The sequence below is a fragment of the Petaurus breviceps genome, unplaced genomic scaffold, assembly GCF_028583685.1.
Source record: "Petaurus breviceps papuanus isolate PSGF00001 unplaced genomic scaffold, PetGlider_PUasm1.0 90879, whole genome shotgun sequence".
In the NCBI taxonomy this organism is placed as follows: domain Eukaryota; kingdom Metazoa; phylum Chordata; class Mammalia; order Diprotodontia; family Petauridae; genus Petaurus; species Petaurus breviceps.
In genome coordinates, this window is record NW_027187368.1 from 5995985 (window position 1) to 6011525 (window position 15541).

General features: G+C 40.8%; 1 protein-coding gene across 1 annotated transcript in view; it reads left to right on the plus strand.

The window, feature by feature from the left end:
• BRINP1 (BMP/retinoic acid inducible neural specific 1) overlaps positions 1-15541 on the plus strand; it is a 194430-nt gene that overhangs the window by 164332 nt on the left and 14557 nt on the right. The window lies entirely within an intron of this gene.

The window sequence follows — 15541 nt, forward strand, 5'->3', positions numbered from 1 at the left end:
GTATTATGGGAAAGGCACCTGGGCTTGGATCCTATTCTCCAAGGTGGACGAATTTTGTGTCATGGAGACTTCACATAGGAAGGGAAGAAACGAGTGTTTAAGTACCTTCTCTGTGCCAAGTATTCTGCTAACTGCTTTACAAATATTCTATCACTTGATCCTCACAACAACCCTGAGAGAGAGGCAATAATAGCATCCCCATTTTATGGATAAGGGAGTTGAGGTCACAGAGATTAAGTGAGTTGCACAAAGCCAAGCTATTAAGTCTGAAGCTGAATTTGAATTCAGGTCCTCCTGACTCTGAGCACAGTGCCTAGGAAGTAGATTTGAATTGTTCCTGGGCAAGTCACTTAGACCCTATTGCCTTGTCAAAGGAAGCAAGAGACCAGAAAGGCCTTTACTTTGGCTGACTTTTAAAGCCCTTCCAAATGTGGCCCCAGCCTTCCTTTCTGGGTTTATTATACATTACTTTCCTTTCCATGCTCTGTGTTCTAGCCAAATTGACCTACTTGTATTCAATGCTATTCTACCCATCGTCTTTCCACTTTTTCAGAGTCTGCCTCCTCTTCCTCAAAGACTACCTAGTTTCCTCCAAGGTTCAGCTCAGGTGCTATCCATTACCCAAGGACCCTAGGGGATAATCCCCTAACCCCCCATCTTCTACCCCCACCCCATAAAATAAATTTGTATACATTTCATATTTATTTAGTGTTTACTCTGATGGAAATAGAAGTCCTTGAGGCCAGGTATTATTTTGTTTTTCTTTTTTTACTACCAGAACATGGCATAGTACCTGTCATGTAGTAGGGATTGGATTATTACGGTTAGGACAGATACCATTTACCTAGTGGAAAATATGGTAAGATCCAGGAGCCCGAGGTTTAAGTCCTGACTGCCACTCATTTACTTTGTGACCCTGGGCAATTCACTTTTGTAAAACTTCTACTTGTTTTTGCTCAATTGGTCCTATATGTTAAATAATTATTATTATAAGTAATCAATAATAAATGGAACAGCGAGGTGGCACAGTGGATAGAGAGGCATGTCTGGAGTTAAAAACACTTATCTTGATGAGTTCAAATCTGGCCTCAGACATTTATTAGCTATGTGACTCTGGGAAAGTCACTTAAGCCTGTTAGGTTGAGTTTCCTGGTCTGCAAAATGAGCTGGTGAAGGAAATAGTAAACCACACCAGTATCATTCTTCTATGAAGCCTTCTTTGATTTTCCCAGTGACTAATGACTTTTTGGGGACAGCTAGGTGACACAGTGGATAGAGTGCCAGGCCTGGAGTCAGAAAGACTGATCTTCATAAGTTAATTTCTGACCTCAGACACTTAGCTGTGTGACCCTAGGCAAGTCACTTAACCCTATTAGATTCAGTTTCCTCTGAAATGAGCTAGAATACGGAAATGGCAAAACTACTTTAGTATCTCTGCCAAGAAAACCCCAAATGGTGTCATGAAGAATCAGAAATGACCAAAAAAAAAACCCCTAAACATAAAAATAATAAATACCGTTACATCAAAACCAAATATTGTTATATATATATGTCAAATTAAATAATATATAACAATATTACATGATAATTATTATGCAATTACATCACTTTTAGTTATACCTACATAATTTATATATATAATTACACAATAACCACTATTCTATATATATTATACAAAAAAAATCCTCCTCTGTTGTTACATCATAGATTGGTAAATGACCCTGTGTCTCAAAGCCTGTACCATATAAGTACCAACTCTTGGAGATTCTATGAAATTGGAAAGTCTTCATAAATAGGGCCAGTGATGGACTCTCTTATGTGAGAACTAACCTAGCCAGGTTAGGGGAGACAATGTTGGCTAGTTGATAGAACACTGAATTTGGAATTAGGAAGCTCTTTGGGTTGTATCTGAGACACTCACTAGCTGTGTGACCCTGGAAAAGTCACTTATTCTTTCTGAAGCTTAGTTTCTTCATCTGTAAAAGGAGGATAATACTCTTTGTAGCATTTACTTTGCAGGGTTACTTGGCAGTCAGATGAAATATTGACTGTAAACCTGAAGACCCCATGTAAGTTCTGGTTGTTTTTAAGTTCAGAAGCATATACCGCCAGGTTAGCTGTGGGTTATGGATATATGTGGCCACGGTAACTTTCTTTTTTTTTTCTTTTTGGAGGGGGTAGGGCAGGACAATTGGGGTTAAGTGACTTGCCCAAGGTCACACAGCTAGTAAGTGTTAAGTGTCTGAGGCCAGATTTGAACTCTGGTCCTCCTGACTCCAGGGCTGGTGCTCTAGTCACTGTGCCACCTAGCCACACCCCACAGTAACTTTAAAAAAAAAAATCTACCAAATCAGGGATGGGTTAGGTTCTGCACTGATAGCAGGAGTACCATACTGATAAAACTTTGCTGTTGTTGACCTGTGTAAGTCACGTCTGACTCTGTGACCCCATTTGGGGTTATCTTGTTAAAGGTACTCTAGTAGTTTATCATTTCCTTGTCCAGCTCATTTTATAGATGAGGAAATTGAAGCAAATAGGATTAAGTGACTTTCCCAGGGTAACACAGCTAGGAATTGTCTGAGGCCAGATTTGAACTCATGAGGATGAGTCTTCCTGACTCCAGGCCCAGTGCTCTATCCACTGTGCCACCTAGCCAGAGCATTGATAAAACTACAGATCCTTGAATATTTGAAGTAATGATAGCTGACATTTCTGTGGTGCTGTAAAGTTTACCAAGTACTACACACACATTATCGCATCTGAGCCTCATAAAAACACCATGAGACATATAAGTAGCTATATTTGTCATCATCCCCATTTTACAGATGAGGAAATTGTAGCTCACGGAATTTATTACTTATCCATCACAATATAACTAATATGCCTAGAAGGTAGGATCTGAAACAAGATCCCCTCAACCTCCCCTCCAAAAAATCCAGCACTCATTCCTCTATACCATTGAATATAATCTCCATTTTAAAGTTGAGAAAACAAAGGAAAAAAAAACGTCGCTTGGCCAAAGTCACGGAAGTTGATAACAGAGCTTGTACTAGAAGCTTATACTCCTTATTTTAAGCCCAGTACTTATTTCTCAACATGCTCCAAATATTATTTCTTCTTATCCTCACAACCAACCTGCGAGTTGGGTATTATACTCATTTTACAGCTGAGTAAACCAAATCTGAGAGATTAGAGTGACTTGCTCAGAGTAACACAGCTTCTCAATGAGGCTGAATTTGAACCCCTATCTTCTGGCTCCAGGTCCCGCCCTTTATCCACTATGCCACCTATATAAAAATGACCATCATGAACTTTCTCAGGTCCACAGTTTATAGAATTAAGTTTATAAATAGGAAGCACAAACGCTTTTAATCTCTTGGTACTATTTTCCTGGGCATTTTCCCTTGGTGGTCCTGGGAATGGGTATGAGGAAAGAGATCATGAGCCCTGTTCTCCTGGACAGATTTCCTTTCTCTCCTGTTCAAGATGGCTGGTGATAATATGGATCTGGATCAAAGAGCCACATAATCAGAAAGTACCTTAGATGTTGTCTAATGCACACAGTTCCTGGATGCAAATCTCCTCTACAGCACTTTTGACAAATGTTCTTTTACCCTCTCTGCTTGAAAACTTGCAGAGATGGAGAACTCACTAACTTTCAAGGAAGTCTTTTTTCACTTGGAGACAGTTAAGATTGTTAGAAAGGTGCTTTTGGGGGTGGCTAGGTGGCCTGGTGAATAGAGCACCGGCCCTGGAGTCAGGAGGATCTGAGTTCAAATCAGCCTAAGACACTTCACACAAAAACTAGCCATGGGTCCTTGGGAAAGTCACTTAACCCCAATTGCCCTCCAAAAAGAAAAAAAAAGAAAAAGGAAAGGTGCTTTTTTTGTTTTGTTTTGTCCTCTGGAACAAAGCAGAATTCCAATTCCTCTTCCATATGACAGCCCTTCAGATCCTTGAAGACAGCTATTTTCTTTTATTCTCCAGGCTAAATATCCCCTGTCCCTTCCACTGATCCTTGTATGGTACAGTTTTGAATAGCCTCCTGTTTTCCCTTCTCTAATCACCCTCCAGCCTGTCACTGTCCTTTCTAACAGGGTTATGACTCTGTACAGAAAGTGTTTTGTATTCATCAAGGTTTCCCATCACAGAAGTTAGCATTTCAGGTGAAAGTCTGTCTTTTATCTCCCTATGGCTTATATGAATCAGTGGTAGAAATCTGTATTAGTTTTCAAAAATATCAGAAGCTGCCTTCCAAAGTTAAACTCCCTTCCTGCCCTTTTGCCTATAATTTTGCCTTCATCTCCCCTCAACTTCCTCCCTTCTCCTCCAACTCTCATCCCTCACATTCCTTTTGTCCCTTTAAAATCTCTTTTATTGGTGGCTACTGGATCATGGCTCTGTCATTTTCATTAAATGTGTCCTCTGAAACCAGTGTAGCCCAACTCTCAGAAAACACAGGAGTTTAGCCCCTGCAATTCAGCTGCAAAGTACATTTTCAAGGCATCCTTTTTTGAGGTTGTAGCAGCAAGCACCCTAGCATAGCCAGGATGGCTGCTAGCACAGGTACTTAGATCTGCTTTTCTAAAGGAAAGCAACTCAAAATGGGTTAGCAATTTTACTTTAATCAATCAAACATATATCATTTACCTAGTTCAGGGGAAAAAGTCAGCACCCTGAACTTCAGAGAATACAAATAGAAATTACAACAGATAATAACACAATTTAGCAGACAAGGCTTCCAGCTGTCTGACTATTACATCCATACCTAGTTAGTTATCAGAGAGGTAAGCCCTCTCTGGTTGAAAACCCAATATCTGGGTTTTCAAAGCTGGGGGGACCTCAACGGCTGCCCAGAGTCCCGTGTGGTCAAATCACACACCTCTTCCCAAAGTGAGCCCCAAAGCAAAACCTCTCATCAGGGTATATATAGCCTTCTCCTGGGTCAGAAAATGTCACAACCCTCTTGACCCACTGTCCAGGTGTGAGCATTCCTGAAAAACAAGCTTCACACCACAGGCTCCATGTGACCACATTCAGCTTATTAGGGGGCAGAGTATATTTTCAAATCAGGGAAGGTTCTCAGATTCACTTAAACCTATCAAAGGGCCCAGGGGCAGGGAAGATCTTCAGGTTCCTATTACAGAGATTAGGGCTGATATCTTGAGTTCTCCTTTATTTCTCAGGCTGTCTTTGCCCAGTCTCAAATTTAAAAACCAAAAGAAACCCAAAAACCTTCATCCCAAAACAACAATTGAATTCTTTATTCATTAAAGGGGCCTATGTGGAGAAAACGTGGAAAATTGGAAAGTTTCTTAATTATTTTCTGGCTGGCATTCTAAGTACAAAAGCAATGAGAGAATCAGAATGTTAATGCTTAGAGAAACTTGGTGATACAGAACTATAGAATGTACAAAATTGAATGTTGTACTTGAAAGATGAATCAGAACATAGACTAAGAATGGGAAGACACATTAGCACATGAAATACTAGAACACAGAGTGTCTGATTTGGAAGGCACTCGAAAACTAGAATGCTAGAGCTGGAAGGGACCTTAGAATATGGAAGGGATCTTAGAATGTTAGAACCTAGAACATCGATTATGAGATCTGGAGGGCCTCTTTAACAGTCTTATCTAGCCAATTTATTTGACATAGGAGACTCAGGGAGGTGACAAGTTAAAAAATTTAAGGTCACATAATTAATTAGTCATTTTTAAACTTTACAGAAAATATGATCTGAAGAAACAAGGCTAACAGACCCCAAACAAACCCAGAACATATCTGATGATGTGCAAAATAAGTTGTATGAACAATACCCAACCAAGCTATACAAATTAGGATTGCATATTCTGGGGACTTTGCTCAGAGACTGAGAAGTGGGAGGTAGTAGAGACGAACTGAAGGTAGGACAGAGAGAGGATTTTATTTACTTTCAAGTTTTTAGTTTATCTTGTAAACTGCAAGTCTAGTTTTGCTTTTCCTGAAACAATCCAGGTCCTATGATAACCTGCAACTGTTTAAAAGGAGGGGTTAGCACCTTCCCTCAGGCAAGTTATTTCCCTCTCTAAATCTCAGTTTCCTCATATGTAAAATATGTAATTTGGAATGGAAAGCATGTTAGGCCACATCCAGCTTTAATATCCTGTGTTCTAAGGTCCCTGTTGGTGCCAATTTCATATGATTCTGGAGTCTCCTAAAATCAGTTAAGGTTCTCTTTCTTTTATAATGCAGAATGTTCTGGATAGCATAATCAGCCAAATTATCAAGGACAATTTCCTTTACAATATGAGTTAGATTTCAGCTCCTATGTCAAGTTAATGAGATTTTATTAAACACTTACTTCATTCTAGACATTGTAATAAGTCCTGTAAATAGAATCAGAAAGACAGTCCCTGCCCCTATAAGAGCTTACATTCTAATGGAGGAAGACGAAATACAAAAGGGAGATGAAAAGCCATCAGATATTTGGTAGGGGAAGAAGAGTTAAAGAGGGCATTGGAGAGAAAGTCCACAAGAGTCAAGGCTGCAGCTTGGAGAGTAACAAAGACATGGCTAGCCTGGGCCTCCTCCTTAAAATGGAGGTTATGGAAGGAACCAGTCCATCAGAGGGAGAGGCCATGGGGTGGAAGGTGTATGAAGTCCAGGGGCTGAATGAGCTTCCAGGATGAGGAAGTTTCTGGGGCATTGTAAAGAAGGTCTAGGCAAATTAGAAGTGTAGCCTAGAGAGAAATGAAGATATGGCTGGCCTAGGCCTCTCCTTTAAATGTCTTTACTGACGAGGGACATCTCTTTCTTCCCATCCCAGATGAGTTCACCAGGATTTTTCAGGGTTAAATGTGATGAAGTCTGATAATCCCATTTTTCGTCTATGGCCTCTCAGCTGGGCAGCTCCCATTTTCCTCCCTGATTGCTGCCACTCTAGGAGAGAAGCCACTTTGAAAATGCCAGCCCCAGGAGCTCTCTACCTCTTCCTGCCCTTCAGCCCCATCTCTGAGAGGCTTTTGACTCTTTCTCTCATCCCTACTAACTTCAGGCCCCAAGTGTGGCTGCCGGATAGAATGTGAGCCTGGAACTGCAGCTGATGATGAACGTCAGCAGACTCTCCCAGGCACAAACCAGAATAATTGTGCAAATCAGCCCCATTTTTCTCCTCAATTAAGGCCCGACTTTCCAATTTTAAAGAAACACATACGACTTTTCATTCAGGGAGAAAGAAATGCTTGCCCTTAGTTGTTTTACTGCTCTCTGGTTTGGTGTCCTTGGTTCTCCTCTCTGGTCAACTTTGTGCCTCCTTCCTGTCCTTTTTTTTCCTTCCTGTCCTTCCTGCTTTTTCTTCCCCCTCCCCAGCTGTGAGGAACACTGTCTGAAGTTATCTTCCAGAAATTCTTGACACTATCAATTATCCCAAGTTAAGCCACAGTGATTTAAATGGCCCATGGTATCTTTTTTCTGACCTTTGCATTGTGCTACTAATATGATTCACAGGTTAGAGTTTATCATTGTGAGGGAACCATGGGAAGATATCATTGTAGAGTATACATTAGGATCAGAAGCTTTAGAACTAAAGTTAGTCCAAGTCATTTTACAGATAAGGAAACTGAGGTCCAGGTGATCTCTCTGATAGCAGAGCTAGTATTCAAACCCAGTACCTCTGATCCCAAATCCACTTCTCTTTCCAGCTTCAGAAATGGAAGGACACTTCATGAGGTAGGGTAAGATAAGCACTTTTTTTTCTTTAGGCAGCTGGGTGGTACAGTGGATAGAGTACTAGTCCTGGAGTCAGGGAGACTCCCTTTCCTGAGTTCAAATCTGGCCTTGGACACTTACTAGCTGTATGACCCTGGGCAAGTCACTTAACCCTGTTTACCTCAGTTTCCTCACTTGTAAAATGAGCTGGAGAAGGAAGTGGCAAACCACTCAGGTATTTTTGTCAAGAAAACCTCAAATGGGGTCATGACTGAAAGGGATTGAACAGCAACAACAACAAAGGATAAGCACTAGATTGGAAATCAGACAGCATAGGCTCTAGTTCTATCAGAGTCATAACTAGAGTAGAGCCATGGGGGCTTTCACCAAGGGCATTGAAATTTAGAGGGCACTGACAATAGTAATGCTCTTCAGTAGCAAAGAAACACCTGAGATCAACACCTAGTTAATAAGAATAACTAGTTAAGAACAGGAAGTTATCTCCCTACCTGCCTTGGCTCCTTCAAACTCCTCCTCTGTTCAGGTCTTCCTGGCTCCTCCCCAAATTAGTGGCTTCCCCATCTGCTAGAGTCTTCCATAGATCATATACCCCAGCTCCCTCCATCTTTCATAACAGAAATTGTCTTTAAAAATTTTTATTTGAGGGTACATTTTCTGCTGTTTGCCATCTGATGCTCAACATCCTTTTTTAAGTCTGAGTCCCTCTCCTACTCTGCAAACCATTCATAATGATAATAATAACTCACATTCCTATAATACTTTCTTTTCAGCAGCCCTGGTGAGGCAGATAATCTAAACATAAATTTCCATTTTCCAGATGAAGAAACTGTGGCCCAGAAAAATGGGTCCCCAAGCTAATAAGGGTTAGAGTCATGACTCCAACAGAGATCTTCTGATTTAAAGGGCAGTAGCCTTTCTTCTATACCCCACAGTCTTTCTCCAAAGTATAAAAGAGAGTCAGGAAAGAGGACCTCTAGTGTTTCTTTGAGCTCTAACATTCTGTGATCTAGTCCAAGCACATAATTTTAGAGATGAGGAAACTGGTGCCCGAAGATTGGAAGTGATTCACTCAAGGTCACAAAGTAAAGTGCCTGAAGAGAGTGACTTTCTACTGAAGATGGACAATTAAAGGAATGAAATATTTGCTGTGAAGCAAAGCAGTGCACAAGGAATGGGTCTAATGTCCAGCCATGATTCATAATGCCACATCCATAATCGAAGACTCCTTTTAGTTGAGCTCAAAGTATGTTGCAGACCTTGACTTATTCATCTTTTCCCAGTGTCTCTCCAAAATAAACAAATAAATAAATAATGTGAAATAGAATTCAGCATATCATCCAAAAGCTAAAAATTACCGTTTATCTTCCATCCTGGCCTACACTCTAAGGAGTAACCATTTTATAAAATTTCAGGGAATTAATCAGGCTCTCATTACAGTGTCAAAGAAATGCCATCAAGGGAGCCAGAAGATAAATAAAGGAATAATTCAGAAGAAGGGCTTCATTTTTAAACTATCCATCCTTTCCAGTTTTAAAATCTACACCCAGTTAGGAAATGGGAGTTATGTATTAGTTTTCTATTTTGTCTTCATCTCCTTCCATACTCACCCTACTCTCAGACTCTCTGGCTGTATATTTGTCTGATCTTCCCCAAAATGCCACCAGCCCCATTCTGTACTTTCATAGGCAAAGCCGCCAATTAAAATCAGCAGGGTGTTTGGTGTGAATTAGGGCTCTCAGCCTGGACTGCTGGAGTGGAGTGGGTGGTTCTGAAGGATGATGGGGAGTGGGCTGTGCTCAGGCAAGGACACCCTGGGGTTTAGCCTCAGGCTTCTGAAAGAGAAACTCCGTCATTCAGGCCCTTGGCCAGTTCTGGAGAGGGGGAAATGGATCCTAACTGATTCTCCAGAAACCTTGTATGCCCTGGGTTGGGATTCTATGGGCAACTGAAAAGATTGGGAAGAGAATTAGAACGTGATTCAGAACATCTGGTTCCAGTCTGAGCTGTATGTAAACTCAGTTACCTCTCTGTGCCTCATCTTCCTCTCTGTAACATGTAGGCGTTGGACCTAGTCTCATTGAGCTCTGGATTTAGGATCCTAGAATGGAATGACCCAGCTCTATTAACATTTGTGCATTTCCTGGCTTCTCCAATGCTGAGCACAGGGTATGGCACCTAGAAAGTGCCTAAAAAATGATTGTTCACTGTATGTATCCTGACGTCTCTGCCATCATCCTAAAGTCTATTTTAAAAAGTCCTTTTCAGCTCCACCATTCTGTGTTCTTTGGTGCCCTCCAGCTCAGACATTCTATGATTTCCATTGTATTTTTTTTATCATTTTGTTATGTTTTTTTCTTACTTGAATAGTGTTAAAGAGTTTAGAAAGTAGGCATGGTAAAGCAAAATCATGCCTGGAGCCGAACTTCTATCAGAGCCTGCTGATCAAGCACTGGAAGGGGGCAGGGCGGAGGGGGGGGGGAGATGGTGGTGTAGGGACTGGGGTTGGGCTGGGGTGAGATGAGCAGTGAAGATTTAAAAAGGAACAGAGAGATTCTTTCCCTCCCTTCCTCTGTCCTTCCCCTTGGTACATCATGTCCCTCTTTCTAGTCAATACGTATTGAAATCCAGGAGTAAAGAAAGCCACTTATTTGGTTGTATTGGAGTTAAGAGTTTGCCAAAAGTGGAAGGCACGTTAAGTCTCCAGGGAAGGAAAAAAAGCATCTTCCAAAACGTTCCTTTTGTTGCCTTAAGCCAAATGCCTTGCAGTAGGGCTGTGTCAGCCCTTTCTCAGACCCTTTCCACTAGCACTGCCCTATTAAGCAGCCCTCTCCTGTTCCCAGGGCTGAAGCAGCCTGTCACTTGCTAGCCTGGGAGCAGTTATTTATAGAATTCAGTCCCTCCTTCCCATGCTCCCTAGCCTCGCCTCTCTACTTGCAGGCTAGCTCCAATTATCTGTGAATGGGGGAGAAAGAACCTGGCAGGTCTGGAGCAGGCAAGCAATGTGGTAATGGTCCCTTTACACTCTCAAACTTACAGTTTTTTTGCATTCTTTCCATTTTTATTCTTTCTTGTCTCTTCTCCTGCCTGATGGCCTCTTCCTTTTCCATTCTTTCATTCATCCTCTACCCCCCCCCCTTCCCACTGTTGGACTAGTCTTTTCACAACACCTCAGTTAATCAGATATTTAAAGCTATATGAGATTTCCTTGTGAATTGAATTTTTTGATCCACTGAAAGTGAACCTACAACTTGTTTTCAATTTATCCCTTGATATTGACAGTTATCTCTCCATTTCCCTGACTTAGGAAGGGTACTCACTTAAAGTTAGGATGATAGGTTCTGCTTCTGTTGCTATATATAGTTATGTGACCTTGGACAAGTCAATTCTGATATATGACCCTCAGTTTCTTCATCTGCTTTAAAAGATTATTTTTGAAGTCTTATTTGGACTAACAGTCTATTCAAGAGTAGGGAACCTGCAGCCTTGAGGCCATATGTGGCTTTCTAGGTCCTTGGGTGTAGCCTTTTGATTGAGTCCAAGTTTTATAAAAAAAATCCTTTTAGTAAGGGGATTTGTTCTGTTAAGTTTGGATTCAGTCACAGGACTGCACTTGAAGACCCAGAGGGTCACATATGGCCTTGAGGCCACAGGTTCCCTACTCCTGGTCTATGACCTAAGGTCAAATAGTTTGAACATTCTATGCCTTAGCAGTTTACATTCCCTTAGAGTGACAAACTCCTATGTCCTTTGCCTTAAGGGACCTTAGGACATGTGTTCCAGATCTATTATATTCTAAGGTCCCAATATACCTATCTAGCATTTTATATTCTAACATTCTGTGTTCTAAGATATGACTTCTTATTAGATGTTCTATGTTCTAAGGTACCTTCTAGCACCAATAGTTTGTTTTAAGATTGTTTCAGCTTTAACATTCTATGTACCAAGGCCTCTTCTAGCTTCAACATTCCTTGTTAAAAGGGCCAACCTACTTTACCATTTTATGACTCTAACTTTAGTGTGTCGACTGTAACTAAAATTTAGTTTGTCATCTTTTTTGACATTAGCAATCACTATCCTGGGTGGTGGATGGAGACATAAGTGAAGTGGGTTGAGATGAATGTATCTGGAATCCAAGTTATCCCCTGGAAGTTGCTTTAAAATAAGCAAATAACATTTAGATCACTAATGTGACCTTTATCTCTTTATCCTCAAAATCCAAGATAGAAAAAGAGTAAAAAAGAATATAGGCTTGAGTGTCAGGACACCTGAGATCTAGCTATGGCCATGGCAAAATTCTCCTCTTTTAACTGGAGCAAATAATTTCTGAGCCTGTTTCTTCATCTTTAAAATGGGGTGGGGGATGTGGGCAGAAGAGGTTGGGTTAGATTAGCTCTGTTAATTTACATTCCCAGTTTTATGTTCTAAGGCTGTAGTGTCAAACTCAAGTAGAAAAAGATCCCTATTGACTGCATACTAACTTAGAATACCACAAGGTTACATCATCTATGTTGTGTTGCATTTTCATTTATTTTGTTAAACATTTAACCAATTTCATTTTAATCTGATTCAGGCTACATTTGCTCTGAACTGCACAAATTTGACAGCTCTGTAAAGGACTTTGGTTCTCTCAGTTGAAGTTAATCATGGATTTACTAGATTTCCTCATCCATATCTTCCCCACACCAGAGGATTTAGAATCAGAGGACCTGAATTTGAATCCCACCTTTGCTACCTATTAGTTATGTATGTAGCCTTGCAGAAGTCATCTCACTTCTCTGCCTGTGACCTCATCTCTAAAATGAGGGCATTAGAAGGCATATCTCTTTCAGTTTTAAATCCTATGAGCTGATGATCCTATTATAATGCCACTCTTCAGTTGATGTATCACAGAATCATAGAATTTCAGAGTTGTAAGGGACCCCAAAGGTCACCTAAATCTTCCCCTTCCCACCCTCATGACATTTTTCTGTGTTTTTTTCTAGGTCATATTACATTTTTTTCCTTCTTGGTCTCTGTAACCTCTTCTACTTTCTTCTCTCATGTCACCCTTCCCTTTTTTCCATCCTTTCCCTCCATTTTCTTTCTCTTTCCTCCATGTTTTGCTCTCTCCCTTTGCCTCCAGCAGTCCTACCCCCCCATCCCTACACATTGTCCTCTTTCTGAGCCCCCTTGCTGTTCTTCATTGCTGTATCATTAATGTGCTCTTTGATACAGCTCACAGCCTAATGATTATTCTGAGGTCAGCCTATGCAGGTGCCATGAATTTCACTAATCCAACTCAGAGAGCCTCTGTCCATAATCGCCCCTCCTGTTCTACAGGGCCTGAATCCTAATTTGTTATTAGCCATGTCTGCTGCTGCTATATTCCCAGGGCCTTTATTTTGTCGTTTTCTTTTTTTTTTCCTACCCAGAGCTCTGAGCTGCTTGGAGGAGTCTGAGAATCTGTCACAATGAAGTATCTATTTGAAGGGTGGGGGTAGGGGCCTCAGGTTTTACAAAGAGTTCCAATGATTGGCAATGAGAAAGGGGGCGCTATCAGGGCAGTGGAATATTTGTTGATTAGGAAAGGCACCCTCTAAATGGATTATTGTGCTAGGAGCTTTAAAAGGGGGTGAAAGCCACGTGTGGTCCATTTGAAAGAGAGTCTATGTGGGGATTTTCATTAGGTGGTATGGAGGGTCACAGAATGCCAGAATTTGAAGGGATCATAGAAACCATACAATTCTAAAAGCTCACATTTGTGTAGTGTTTGGGGATCACAGAGTGCTTTACAGCCATCATATCATTTGTTTCTCCCCAATAATCATGAAAGGTAAGCAATATAAACATCTTTTATCCTCATTCCAAAGATGAGAAAACTTAGTCTCAAAAAAGTTACATAACTTGCCCAACATCACGTAGCTAGTAAGTAGCAAGGTCAGAACCTGAAACTAGGGCTATTGACCCTTAAGACCTCCAGGTTTCCTTCCTTCCTTTCTTCCTTCCCTTCCTTTTTTCTTTCTCTCATTTTTTTCCTTCTTTCTTTCTTTCCATCTCTAATTTTATAACTATAGAAATAGGCCCAGAAAGGAAAAGAGACTCGTCAAAGGTCAGAAAGCTTATTAGTGGTAGAGCATTGACTGGAACCCAAGTCTCCTGTCTCTCAATCTAGTGATATTTCCAGTTGTTCACTCAGCATGTTACCTTGGTGGGGGAGAGGGGGTGCTTCAGTAAAAAAAAATGGACTCCTTTCATACTTAGCAAATGGTGCAGATTTTAAGGCACCCACTGTATAGCTTCTTATTATTCTGCCTGTTTCCCTGAGTGAGGTTTCTCTTCTGTCCTACTTGCTGTGATAGGATTGCCTTCACAGGTTCTGGGAGTCGAGGAAGGGAGAAACTTAAGGTAATTTTAAAATCCAATGGAAGAAAATTCATGGTTATTTTTACTATGGACAAGTGGCAAAGGCAACAATAATTCTAATATCCTATTCAACTAAAATATATATTGAACACCTACTGTGTAATAAAGTGCTGTGGTAGGTGCTTAGAAAAATACAGAGATGAATAGAAGACACAGTCTCTGCCTTCAAGAAATTTGAACTTAGCTTATTTATACTCACAGTTATAATTAAATTTGTGTTTTTATTCAACACAAAGTTGTGTTGAACAAATGTCGACCTATAATACAAAATAGAAGATAAATAAGAGAGGTACAAGGGATGTGATATTTCCCAAAAGGAACATGCCATTTAAGTTGTGTGTGTGTCTGTTTTTCTGTCTGTGTGTCTGTCTGTGTGTTGTGTTCAAAGATGACTTTGTGGAAGTTTTACTTGGGTTGATTCTTTTTTTTTTTTTAAAGCAATCGGGGTTAAGTAACTTGTTCAAGGTTACACGACCAGTTATTTATGGGTGTGGTGCTGAGTATCTGAGCCCAGATTTGATCCAGGTCATCCTGACACTGGAGCCGGCGCTCTTACTCACTGAGCCACCTGGCCGCCCCTAAGCAATTGGGGTTAAGTAACTTGTTGAAGGTTACACGGCCTGGTGTTTCTGGGTGGGTGCTAAGTGTCTGAGCCTGGGATTCGATCTCCAGGTCTTCTCAACCCTGGAGCCAGTGCTCTTACTCACTGTGCCTCCCCAACTTGGGTTGATTCTTAAAAGGGATGGATAGGTCCTATCCTTGGACCTATTTGCCCAGGGACAGGACCTTGGGCAAATCACTTTACTCTCTATAGGTCAAAGGATTTAAAGCTGAAAAGGACCTTAGAATTCTTCTAGCCCCATGTGTTGGTTGAAATAAATAATATTTTAAGGGGGTTGGGGTGGGGATGGGAATGGGGATGGGGGTGGGAGAGTGAACATATACCATGAGATGGAAAGTAATTCACCCAAAGTTACTCATCTATTAAGTAGTAAAACTAGTATTCAAACCCAGGCAGATCCCTTGCCTACAAATCCAGTTTTCTTTCCCCTGAAGCCTATGATCTTGTTTTTGTGGTGGTTGTTGTTTTTAAATTTCTAAAATGTGAGTCAATTATTTCTAATATCCTTTCTAGGACCAATAGTCTCTGTTCTTACCATTTTATGTTTTCATGTCACATCCATTTCTATCATTTCATAATCTAAAGTCCTTGGAAGTTCTGACCAGAACAATTTCCTTAAAGAAACAGGATGGTGTATCAAGGTTTCAATAATAGTCTTATGCATGGACCTGATTGATTTTCCAGGTTAGATGATTCTTCCATTTGAACCCCCACAGTTTATTGAAAGGTGGCTGATCTTCTTACTTTTTTCGTTTCTCTCTCTCTCTCTCTCTCTCTCTCTCTCTCTCTCTCTCTCTCTCTCTCTCTC